Source organism: Danio aesculapii, chromosome 24, assembly GCF_903798145.1.
Source record: "Danio aesculapii chromosome 24, fDanAes4.1, whole genome shotgun sequence".
NCBI classification, from domain to species: Eukaryota; Metazoa; Chordata; class Actinopteri; order Cypriniformes; family Danionidae; genus Danio; species Danio aesculapii.
In genome coordinates, this window is record NC_079458.1 from 21,322,674 (window position 1) to 21,335,327 (window position 12,654).

General features: G+C 34.9%; 1 protein-coding gene across 1 annotated transcript in view; it reads left to right on the forward strand.

The window, feature by feature from the left end:
- Positions 1-2,220: 2,220 nt before the first annotated feature.
- The window catches only part of zbtb47b (zinc finger and BTB domain containing 47b), a 41,887-nt gene continuing 31,453 nt past the window's right edge, over positions 2,221-12,654 (forward strand). The window contains exon 1 of the mRNA XM_056451033.1: positions 2,221-2,373. The gene's annotated coding sequence lies outside the window, so the exon portion shown is untranslated. The remainder of the gene's footprint in view (positions 2,374-12,654) is intronic.

Sequence of the window (12,654 nt, forward strand, 5' to 3'; positions counted from 1 at the left end):
ATTTGTGAGGGATGTATTATATATGCTGAGCACTGTACTTCATTTTTCAGTGGTATATAGTAATCAACACTTGAAGTGACTCAAATGTTTTTTGAAATAGTCCTGACAAGAATGAGTGTCCCAAAAGCCAGTTTCTGTACCCGATGATCAGGTTGTCGTCGTCCTCACCTTCGACCACCAACTGTTCCACAATGCACCGGCCCCTTACTGCTCTCCCTGCAGGTGGTGGGCCTGCAGGAGGATGTTCCCACATTGCTTTTTGGCCGGCTTCCGTGGGAAAAAAATGACCACCAGGCGCTCACATACGAGCCCCAATCCCAGGCCTGGCTCCAGGGTGGGTCCCCGGCTGCGCCATACCGGACAACGTCACTGTCCTGAATATCATTAACCGCATAACCGTCCGAAAGGACAAGATCTTGGATACAAGCTGCTAAAATCAGTTTCCTTCGCAGGGTGGCAAGGCGCATCCTTTTAGATAGGGTGAGGAGCTCTGTCACCCAGGAGGAGCTTGGAGTAAAGCTGCTGCTCCTCCACCGAGAGAAGTCACCTGAGCGGGCTTGGGCATCTGTTTCGGATGCCTCCTGCGCCTACCTAGGGAGGTGTTTCAGGCATGTCCCATTGGGAGGGGGCCTCGGGGAAGACCCAGGACACGCTGGAGGGACTATGTCTGTCGGCTGGCCTAGGAACGCCTCGAGATACCCCCAGAGGAGCTGGAGGAAGTGTCTGGGGAGAGGGAAGTCTAGAGTTCTCTCCTAAGACTGCCGCCCCGCGACCCGGCCCTGGGTAAGCGGACGAAAATGGCATGACATGATGACATGACAAGAATGTCGTGTGTTGTTTGTTAGTTTTAGGACAAATCTGATGAAAGGTTTTGATCCATTTCAAATGTTGGCTACTGTACACAAAGTTGAGTATGATGCACTAGGGGATTGTCACTGGCGGCAAGTTACTATAAGTCCATTGCAGGCATATTTGCTTTTTGAATTAGCTTTGTATTACTATATGTTTGCTTAAGTATTGAAGTATTAAATAATACAGATATTCTAAATCATTGGGGCACTCTATGACCAGGAATTGACTGCTGCACTGATACTAATGCATTAAAATGAAATAACTGTGTGTTGATTAAGTGTGAACTGTCATCTGAACCTTGGTGCACACTAAAGAATTGGACAGCTCTTAGTTTGGTTTACAATGAACTCTGGTGCAGTTTAACTGAAATATGAAAGCAGCACACAACAAAGTCATCAAAATGAACCAAGAACAACACATGAAATCAAAGGAAGCGACCTCAGAATGCTCAACAATACCTTATTTTTCTTGACAGTTATGTTGCCAATTATAGTTGACTACGGATATCAAAATTGTGTCTACTTGCAGCAGATCTGTAGTGCACGTAGGAAGAATTATAGCACACATAACAGGTGTATTTAGCCCAGGATACAACAATGTTTTGCATGTTCATAAAGTTTTGCAAAATTTTTTTGGGTGCTAACAGTATTAAAAATTACACAGAACAAAATTTTCTCCAGTCTACAAGTGTGAACACACCTAAAAATATAGTTCTTCAGATGTATAATGAACATACTATACATTATTTATGAATACTGTACATCATACAACTGTTAAAGTATAGTGTAATCACAAAACTCGTCAAATTACATTTTTACTTAAAACTTACTTAACCCAATGGGACAATTTCTGCTGTTTGCTAAATTCATAACCTCAGCAGGTGCAGTATTACTTGACTTTTGTTATATATATATAGAGAGAGAGAGAGAGAGAGAGAGAGAGAGAGAGAGAGAGAGAGAGACAGAGAGAGAGGGATGGATGGATGGATAGATAGATAGATAGATAGATAGATAGATAGATAGATAGATAGATAGATAGATAGATAGATAGATGACTGTATACTATAGCAGAAGAGTATGCATATTCAGACAGGAAATATAATTGCTTGGGCTCCCTGCTGTTTTAGCATTCAGCATGCTCTTGTAAAGTGCTGTCAAACATGCAAGGTCACCAGCTGCTGTGTAACAAATGCTCGTATCTTCTCATAAGGGCACTTGGTATTGATTGCACATTTTAAAGCTCAGACAGAAAAAAAACAATATCCAGTGCAATGGCCCTTTAAAACTTCTGACAAAAGCCCATATGATCCCTGAGCTCCAATCACCAATTCCTACTGCAAAAGCAGCCTCTGCATTTTTGTCTGTCTGAATGCTGCTAGCACGGCGGAAAAAAAAAACAGTGAGGGGAAGGAAAGCTGAAGAAATGTTAAAATCCAGCGCACTGTTCCATGGCGAGCGGAAGTCCTGCGCTAATGGAGTTATTCGCGGACTCCTTCGACGCTAGAGAGCTCGGATCAAAATGGTACAGTAGACACCGACGTTTTTATCATATTATGCTCATATTTTGTCTCTTGGAATTTTTGAACGACTTCGCTAGGCCCGTGAAACTTGCAGTAGTTTGTCCCGGGATGTTTCAGAGTTTTGCATGTGTAATGTCGCCAATAATTTTGACCGCGAAATGAAGTTTGCAACTCTCGCCGCCACTGGAATTGAAAGGTTAACAAGAATGCAATGGCCACAATAGCTACATTGTTGCATTTAAAGAGTTAAATGCTCTCATATCACTGTGGATAAGGAGCACGTCGTGACTGGTGCGTTTTGTGGATGTTGATGCTTGTATAATTGATAGTGGAACGTATTGTTTTATTGTATATATGCGCTGGAAATTAAAAACTTTGGGGCACAGGACGAGACCGAATGCATGTCAAACGGTTACCTTGCTTGACCTTAAATTCGTGGATCACTCATTCATAGAGTGCACATTTCAGTTGTGCAATAACTGTATACTCCAAATAGATTTGCACATTTGTAGGGATAAATTAGCTCATTAAATTTATTAGATTTTTTTATACCAAATGGTATTTTTTACATATCCCAACATTAAGTTGAGTTAGTTTCTGCAAAGTGAGATGCTAAATACTTGTAATTTTATAAATACATAACTGTTGATGTTTATATAAAATATTTTGTTAGTAATAATTCTACAGTTGGAGTCAGAATTATTAGCCCTCCTGAATTATTAGCCTCCCTGTTTATTTTTTCCCCAGTTTCTGTTTATCGAAGAGAAGATTTTTTTCAACACATTTCTAAACATAATAGTTTTAATAACTCATTTCTAATAACTGATTTGTTTTATCTTTGCCATGATGACAGTAAACACTGCTATACAGCTTAAAGTGACATTTAAAGGCTTAACTATGTTAATTAGGTTATAGGCAGGACAGGGTAATTAGGCAAGTGATTGTATAACAGTGGTTTGTTCTGCAGACTATCGAAAAAAAATAGCTTAAAGAGGCTAAAAATTTTGACCTTAAAATGTTTTTTTTTTTTTTATTAAAAACTGCAGAAATAAAACAAATAAGACTTTCTAATGAAGAAAAAATATTATCAGACATACTGTGAAAATTTCCTTGCTCTGTTAATCATCATTTATGAAATATTTAATAAAGAAAAAACAATTTAATGGGGTTTAGTAATTCTGATTTCAACTGTGTTTATAAGCACATTTAAAAACAGCCACAACATGATATAAAACTGCAAATGAATGTTATAAAGTCATAATTTGTCAAAATTAAGTCATAAGAATGAACCGGCAACTTATCCAGCATACTGTATGTTTTTCGCAGTGGATGCCCTTCCAGCCACAAACACCCATACACAGTTGCATTCACACACATACACTATGGCCAATTTAGCTTATTCAATTAACCTGCACCACATGTCTTTGGACTGTGGGGGAAACCGGAGCACCCGAAGGAAACCCACGTGAACACAGGGAGAACCTGCAAACTCAACACAGAAACGCCAACTGACCCAGCCAAGGCTCGAACCAGCGACCTTTTGCTGTAAGGCGATCGCGATACCCACTGTGCCACCGTGACCCCTATAATAATTTAAATATGTGTATTATATTATAACATTATTATTGTTTTTGGAGCAGCATAGATTAAGGTCATACACAGAGAAGTAAAATGGTGTCCTGCAACTTGATTTTGATTATAATCATTTAGTTGAGAGTACACTTCTATTAGTATTGGATTACGGGGATATACTTTACATGCACGCACCTTCTTAATGTTTTAAAAAAAAATGGATATTGTTAATCATAGTGCCTTATGATTTGTCACTGGTTCAAGTGCACACACACATCACTGTAATTTATATAACATGACAGAATGGACCTCATTACAGCCAAGGAGAAACAACATATCCTAGTCTTTTTTTTTTTTTGAAAGCTGCAATTTGAAAAATACCATAATAAGTATTTAATTTGTTGGAGTACTGTTCAAATACTTATAATACCAGATCAGCAGATATACTCTTACTTAAGATGCCATTTTTTCATACAGAGTTAGGTCGATCTGCGTTTTCCAAGTATGCTCCATATGTATGGAATGAGCTTCAAGATATACAGTTGAAATCAGAATTATTAAACCCCCTTTGAATTTATTATGTTTTTAATCTTTACTCAATGATGCTTAACAGAGCAAGGAAATTTTCACAGTATGTCTGATAATATTTTTTCTTCTGGTGAAAGTCTTATTTGTTTTATTTCGGCTAGATTTTTTAAAAACCATTATACAATTACCCTAACCTGCCTAGTTAACCTAATTAACCTAGTTAAGCCTTTAAATGTCACTTTTAACCTGTATAGAAGTGTCTTGAAAATATTTAGTCAAATATTACATACTGTCATCATGGCAAAGATAAAATAAATCAGTTATTAGAGATGAGTTGTTAAAACTATTATGTTTAGAAATGTGTTAAAAAAATCTGTCCATTAAACAGAAATTTTGGGATAAATTAACGGTGGAGATAATAATTTAGGGGGGCTAATAATTCTGACTTTAACTGTACTACATATGAAATCTGTACCATCTAACACTACATTTAAAAATATTTTAAGGACTGTCAATTTAGAACAGTGCACATGTTTTAACAATTGATTATGGTTTATACTATTTTCGTATCTGTCTATGTGTTGTGGCATGTATTTTTTTAGGTTTTGTAACTCTGTCCTATTGCTGTCTGTCTTGACCAGGACTCCCTGGTAGAAGAGATATTGTATCTCAATGGGACATTCCTGGTTAAATACGTAAATAAATAAAAATAAATATATTTTATTAAGACTAATTATATTATGGGGCGTCATGGTGGCATAGTGGGTAGAACAATCACCTCACAGCAAGAAGGTCGCTGGTTCGAGCCCCAGCTGGTTCAGTTGGCATATCTGTGTGAAGTTTGCATGTTCTCCTCGTGATCATGTGGGTTTCCTCCGCGTGCTCTGGTTTCCCCCACAGTCCAAAGACATGCGCTATAGGTGAATTGGGTAAGCTAAAATTGTCCATACTGTACGAGTGTGAATGGATGATTCCCAGTGATGGGTTGCGGCTGGAAGGGCATCCACTCTGTAAAACATTTGCTGGATAAGTTGGCGGTTCGTTCCTCTGTGGCGACCCTGGATTAATAAAGAGACTAAGCTGAAAAAAAATGAATGAATGAATATTATTTTAAAAGAATTGTATATTGTTCGTAAACAAAGGACAAGCATCAAAGGTTCCAGGATGAAAGCAAGGTTGATAATTAACTCACTCATTCATTAATTCATTTAAAATAATGCATGTGAATTGCAGTCAAGTATTGCTCTAATCCAGAGGCTTCTTCACATCTGGAAAAGCTGGGTTAATATCTGGGTCAGGTCACTAGTTTAGTGCCACGACCCTGTCAGTTTGACCATCAGTTTCTTGCTTTTTTTCTCTTTTTCACACAACCCATAAAAATCAAGTTATTTATTTATTAATTCAGTGTTTCAATATTCTCTGTCAGTGTTAACTGGCAAAACAAAATCAAGAATCTTGAGGCATCATTGCTAAAATATCCAAGGTCACCATGGGTTTTTAATTAAAGGAACACAAATAAAGACATTTAGGATAAAAGCCTCAGACAAATAAATAGTTACATCATGATTTCCTAGCATAAATCCACCCTGCTTCTCATGAAAGTGGGTAGTTTAGAAAGAGCTGTAATAGAAGAACTCCTGCTAAACTCTGCAGTCTTGTCCTTTAGTGCTGCGGCCTGGAAAAAAGCATCATGCTGAGGGTTTTTATGTAACCATCTATTCAGGACATTCCTGCGCACCCTTGACTTTGAGGCTTGGTTGTCTCTTAGTGCTGTGCTGTTGGGGTCACTTAAATATATGTGACAAGTGCTTCTCCAATAGCTCTCAGCATTCAGCTCCAGTGTGTTCTTATTAGTATTATCAATGTTGAAGATAGACTGATTTCTTTTTAAACACTGTTCAAAGATGTGTACTGTAAAAGAAAAGAAATAGAGTAAAAATATGAAATAATATTGCAGATTCAAATGAAAAAGTTCATTTTTAAATATATTTGAAATAAAATAATGTATTTCTTTGGTTTCTCAGTGGCACATGATCTTTCAGAAATCATTATAAAATCATTATTTGTTACCCAAAAACTATTATTATTAATATTATTATTATTATATATTTATTTTTGGGCAGCATGGTGGCTCAGTGGTTAGCACTGATACCTTACAGTAAGAAGGTCGTTGGTTCGAGTTCCAGCTGGACCAGTTGGCATTTCTGTGTGGAGTTTGTATGTTCTCCCCATGTTGGCATGAGTTGAGTGTTTGTGAATGAGTGAGTGTAGTTCCCCAGTACTGGATTGTGGCTGGAAGGGCATCCACTGAGTAAAACATATGCCGAAATAGTTGGCGGTTCATTCCACTGTGGCAACCCCTAACAGTTAAGGGACTAAGCCGAAGGAAAATTAATGAATGAATTTTTATTATAGTGTGTGTGGATGTTTCCCAGAGATGGGTTGCGGCTGGAAGGGCATCCGCTGTGTAAAAACGTGCTGGATAAGTTGGCGGTTCATTCCGCTGTGGCGACCCCGGATTAATAAAAGGGACTAAGCCGAAAAGAAAATGAATGAATGAATGATTGAATTAATTTTTATTATTATAGTCATGTTAATTAATATTTTTTAACACTTTAAATAAAAAATAAGCAGTACTTCTACTGGATTTATTATTTAGAGTCATTTCAACTTTTATTTTACAAAGTAATTTCTAATGTACATTATAAAAAAAAAAATTTTAAGGGATCTGGGCTAACATTGAAAGGTGATAGTTGTATTTTCATAACATAACTAACATTAACCATAAACAGTACAAAAAATGTGTTTGCTCATTGTTACTTTATATTAGTTAATCTCGTTAAGCTTATTGTCATTAATAACTCTTGGAAAAAAGAAAATAAATATCTTATATGTCTCTGTTGCTGCTTTTGATCAACTGATTGTGGTTTTTACTTAAAAAGAGATCAATTTCTTTCAAAATTGGTCCTTAACTTTTAAAAGTTGATGAAATGTTATATCTTTATAAATTATAAGCCGCTCAGAAACAAATGTGAATACATGTACAATTGCAAATTTACATCATACAATTCTTTTGTTTTTCTCAGAATGGCATGATAAAACTTGCAGTTGCATATTATAAATCGAGTTAAAAGATGCAGATTTAAGAAAAAAGTAAGTATTATTTTGACATCAGAATTGGATTTTGTATTATCTGTCTTACAGTTGTGAAAAAAAATCTGAATTCTGTCATTCAAATTCAAAATGCACTGTTATAGATGTCTATGGTCACAAGCATGATAAATTACCTGCTGAAACTAAATTGAGCTTCAAATAAAAGATTAGATAAATAACATTATGTCAATAGGTGATGACCAGAGACAGACAGAATCTGCTGTCTGAGAATGTCACAAAATAAACACAAAAAATAAAAAATATTAAATTTTACAATGCAAATCCAATTAGAACCAAAAAATACATTTACAGTAGGTACATCCACTAAATTATCACTGTGCAAATCGTATTGTATATAAATATTAATAATACAAAAGGCATATTACCCTTAAAAAATTACTTTTGCTGCTAATTATTCAAAATAAGACGAAACAACACAATTCGTAAGTTGTTTTTGCGAGAACCTAGTTGTTTTATGTTGAATAAAAAACTTAAATTTGTAAAAGCGATTAAATTAACTTAACCAATTTGTGTTAGGACAACATGCAGGAATTGTGTGGAAGAACCCATCTTTTCTTACAATATATTCAAAAATAGTACTGAAATGAATATATAAAAGTGAATACACATGATGGGAAGAATTTTTTTTTTAAAAAGATCGGCTCTGTGGAAGCTGGAGGGATGTCTGCAAAATTCTGTGGATGCAGATCTGGGCAAAATAATGAGAAAGAAAACGTTTTATCATTTAATAATTTCTTCAAGAAAATCTTTCAAAAAACTAATTCCATGGAATAAAATTAAGAGGTTCTTAATTGAGTCATTCAATCATTCAATGAAAGTAAAATAATGATATAGCTTATTTATTAAAAGAGATTGCACCAAATAATATACGTTTGGAACCTGTTGTCTAGTAAATATCTTCTTTTGTAAATTAGTTTATTCATAACCATGGGAAAATCGATATTTAAAAAAAACAATTGTTCTTATTAAATTATCCAAAATAATTGGAACCTATAGTCTGTACATTTAATAACATCAGTACACATATCTTTCCTTCATTATTATTTCTCGATTTCATCTTTGTCACCGCGTCCATTAGTCAGTGTTGTTTGTCAGGTTCAGTGCCTCACATTGCTGTGTACTTAAGTCAGAATCTGTAGATGGAGAAGAGCTGGCTCTCAGCAGAGTTAGCAGGTCTGTGGCAGTTTGTGTTTTTATGTAGCAGAGAGACAGAGAGAGACAGAGAGAGACAGAGAGAGAGAGAGAGAGAGAGAGAGAGACATGCCAACTCCACAGGCTGTAGTGTTGGCCAAAATCCTGACTCAGCTCCTGCTCTCAGAGCTCAGGCTGATTCTGGACATGTTAACCTGGCACATCACCATCTACACTTCATAAACCTCACATTATTCTCTTTATAGTTACAGATACATGTTGTGAGTGAGTAAGAGAAGTGGGGGAATATGTCTAGAACATAATTCAGTTTAAAAGAGAAAATGTTATAAAATATTTAGTTTTTAATGGTCATAATGCATCTGGACATAGTCTTTAATTACAGATTTGTTAGTTCTTACTGACTGCGTTTACATGGACATCAGTAATCAAATTATTTGTCTTAATCTAAATAAGACAATAATATGATTGAGGTGTTTACATGAGTTGTTTTTTGAATGTTGTAGCACGTAATTCGATTAACGTCATTGCATCACCACGTTATCCACTTTTCCTCTGGGGTTTCTTTTTTAATTTGTCAACTTTAACTGCAGTTTGGTACTTTCACTTTCATTTAAGAACATTTCATGCATGCCCACCATGACAAACAAGATATTAGATGTGAGTATGAACTGCTGGAAGAGTGTTGTTTTAAGATAATTGATAACGCATATTGTATGGCAAAAAAAGACCGTAATAGTTTGATTAAGGAGTTTACATGTCTTTATTGCACTTCATTAATGCGACTAAAATTGGTAAACTCCACGTCTTAATTCGATTTCTGTTTAGTTTGATTATGACTTTAATCAGATTAAATTAATCAAAAATCATTGTTTACATGGTAGACTCTTAATCAGAGTATTGTCTTAATCATATTAAAATTGGAGTATTGGTGTCCATGTAAACATACTCATTGTTCTCAATTATAATTCTCATTATTTTACTAGCCCACAATATTTTTGTAGTCTAATAGTGCAAATTGCTGTAATATACACTGCTCTTATTTAATCAAGAATACAAAGAAAAAAACAGTAATATTGTTTATTTATTAATTTATTAATATTGTTTATTTATTAATTATTTATTAGTTTATTAATCAGAATCAACTTTTTTCTCTTTTAAGAAATATTAAGATGTAATTCATTTTCAGCAATGACATGATCCATCATAAACCATTCTATAATGCTAGCCAGATTTAGAACATCTCATATGAAGTATTGTGTATATAAAGCTTGATTAGCACACTGCTAGCATGTTTTATTACTCAGTTAACATGTATCTAGCTTAATCTAACATAATACTGGAATGTTTATCAGGTATTAGCTAGCTTGTAGCTAGCAGTATTTAGCACACTGATGTCTATTTATGGTGCTTGCATGTTCCCAGATATAGCACACTGCTGGTATGTTTTATCACATGTGTACTGCATTTCTAGCATGAGTAGCACACTGCTAGCATGTTTTATCACTCAGTTAGCATTGTTACTAGCAGCATTTAGCACACTGATAGGATGTTCATGTACAGCTACATCTCAAATGGCAGACTATACACTATGCACTTATGCACTATGTACTTATGCACTTGCACACTAAACAGCATAGTATATGTATGTAGCGTCTTCCCAAATGGAACACTAACGTTTTTTTTTTACTAAGCAGAAATTCCCCGATGACGGTTGCGAAGTTAGTAAAATAAATTACCAAAGTACCAAAGGATACCTACCATGAGTATAACCGCATTCACCATCGGGAGGCGCTTTAACCACTTTTGTAGGAGAATACTGCTTTCACAATCGAAAATAAATAATGTAATCCAAAATGTGCGCCCGATAGCTCCGCCCCTTCCACTACGGGTTCAAAGCAGTGGCTGTAGAGTGTGTGAAGTGTCCATCATTCCACACTTCATTTTACTGGTTCAATAAGTGCATCAACTGGGTATTTAAAGTGCACTTATTATTTCTAGAGTTTTCAGTGTGAACGCACTACTTAGACTTTTTATACTACAAAATGGTGTAGAACAGTGCTTAAGCATACGATTTGGGACGTACCTAGAATGTTGCTAGCATGCTGTTTTTAACACTAATACTGAAAATATACTGTAGTAGCACAAAAAAACACATAATATGTTGGAGTAAGTGAGGGAGAAAACAGTTTACCTAAAACAACAACATCACTATTATGTTGTGTATTTTTGTAGAATATTAAAGAAACAAAACAAGCTTGAGCCAGTAACAATGGAAGTGAATGAGGAAGTATACAATTTAAACATATAGTTAATAATTAAACACTTTAAATTAATATATTAAAAATTGCTTATTATTTAAGCTGTAAAATTTATCCCATATTTTAAGCCATTTTATGATTTTCGGTGTTAGAAATATATGTTTGGAGGACATAACGTTAAACAAAAAAAGTTAGTAAGTAATTTTCCTGCATTTAAATAATGTTAACACTCAGAATGTTTAGATTGTATCTAAAAAAGTGGTGATTTTAATATTATTTTATCAGTCTTATTTAGTTATTACCATAACTCCATAATGTATAACTGCCATAATTTGATGCTGAGGAAACATTTATTCCTATTATCACTGCTGAAAACAGTTGCTGCTTAAATTTATTTGTGGAACAAATGATTCTGCCAAAAAAAAATAAAAATTGGTATTTATTTATTATGAGTGAATCCCTAATTGTTGGTAAGATGTTTGTTATACATGTAATTATGTGACTTTTCCTCCAGTTAATTTGAATACTTTTTGTGGGGTATTATATGACACTTGACAAGTTTCATGCAACTCACTGAGAAGTAAATATTCAATTCATATACAGTCAGGTCCATAAATATTTGGACATCGATACAATTCTAACATTTTTGGCTCTATACACCAACACAAAGGATTTGAAATGAAACAAAGATGTGCTTTAGACTATCAGTTTTAATTAGAGGGTATTAACATCCAAATCAGGTGAATGGTGTAGGAATTACAACAATTTGCAAATATGCCTCCCGCTTGTTAAGGGACCAAAAGTAATTGGACAGGTGGCCTCTCAGCTGTTCAATGGCCAGGTGTGTGTTATTCCCTCATTATCCCAAATACAATGAGCAGATAAAAGGTCCAGAGTTGATTTTAAGTGTGCTATTTGCATTTGGAATCTTTTGCTGTCAACTATCAAGTTATAGTAAAGCGCTGTAATTATCATTCCAAATCAGCTTTACAAAAGGTGCTCATTATTGCATTAGTCAAAATTAGAAAAGTTAAGGTGTTGTTGTACAGTAGTATAAACATAGTTAACCTAAATTATATAGACAGTATATACACTATGGTGTCTTTCCAAAAATATGATGTCAGTGTTTAAAACATGTTCAATGAAGTGTATTAAGTGCTACTGTAAACAAATATTACCAATCTCAGTTAAACAATTCACAGTATAATCCACAAGGAAGGGCATGTGTTTCTATTACAAATAAATGTGACACTTATTTCCTCTTCATTTCATTCTCAGTTTGCTCTAAAGATTAGTCTCCGGAGATTATATAAGTATTTTACAAAGTAGTTTGGTTTTCCCTGTTTATTGTAAATATAAATTTTCAATTTTCTCCCTCCGTTGTCACACTGATCTAACGCAGCTTCTTTTTGTGTGTGTGAGTGTGTTGACTGGAAAATGCAGTCCCTTTAACCACAACCCGATTTTTCTCACCTTGTCAAGCACACCTTTTATTATTAGACACAGCAGACACACAAGAGGTAAAATCCTTTGTTTGTTTGTCTGGCTCAATTTCATGCCCCGCTTGGCACATAATATTTCAAACTGCGAATCTGCTGC